This window comes from Miniopterus natalensis, chromosome 10 (genome assembly GCF_054644295.1).
Source record: "Miniopterus natalensis isolate mMinNat1 chromosome 10, mMinNat1.hap1, whole genome shotgun sequence".
Classification (NCBI taxonomy): Eukaryota; Metazoa; Chordata; class Mammalia; order Chiroptera; family Miniopteridae; genus Miniopterus; species Miniopterus natalensis.
This window is the reverse complement of record NC_142090.1, coordinates 84523937-84524937: the sequence shown is the minus strand read 5'-3', so window position 1 is coordinate 84524937 and position 1001 is coordinate 84523937.

Here is a 1001-nt window from a genome sequence, read left to right as displayed (position 1 = left end):
GGGCAGGGCCTCTTCCCTCAGAGGCCCTAATGGACCCCCCCAGGGCTGCTGGCACCTCCCCACTGGAAGCCCAGACCCTCTGTGACCCCACCCCCACCCCTGGGGGGGCCACTCCCTGGGCCAAACTCACTGCAATTCTGTGATCTTCCTGCGTCCAAGACAACCAGGGGACACTGCCTGGTCCCACAGTGACCTGTGCCTCAATCCCTGGAAGGTCACATCCCACGAGGCACGAGGCCCCCTCCCCAGCCCCTCGGCACCAGCAAAACGAAGTCAGAAGGAGCCTGGCCTCCCCCAGGGCCCCAGCCTCCCAAAACCCCCCAACCCCCAGCAGGTAGCAGGTGCTGACCCCGCCAGGCAGGGCACTGGGGGCACCGCGCCATCTGCCCGAGGGGAGGGCAGGCCAGTGCGCTCAGCCCTCAGTCATGAAGAGTAAAACCAAGGGACTGAGGATAAGACAAGCCATGCTCTGGAGACTGGTGACAGGCTGGCTTGCTTCCTTGCCCCTGAAGTCGTGATGGGGATGTGACAGGGACAGCACTGACGTCCGCGTGGGTGTTGGTGGCTGAGTGCGGCAGCCTGCTGCTTGTGGACCACCTGCCCAGCACCATGGCCCGTCCCACGTGCTCCACCATCGGGCTGGGGCTCTGCTGCAGAGCTGGCCAGGTTCTGTCCCACAACCCCTCACAGAAACGAGCAGTCCAGTCAGGTGCGTGTGGGTCTGTCCCAGGCTGTCTCGAAGGTCAGGTCTTCGTGAGGCAGCAGCTGCCCCTGGACACATTTCCACACAGGATACTCCCAGTGCTCCACCCACCTCCCACCACATGCTGTGGGGGCCTCTTCTCCTCCTTACGTCCTGCCCTGGGAGCATCTTCATTCATTAAAAAAAACACTGACCAAGAAATGCCCACCAGCCCATGCAGGTGGGCTGGGCCACAGACCCACGGCGGGCACTCGGGGACGGACACGGAGAACGACTCGGCAGCAACGTCACACAGAGG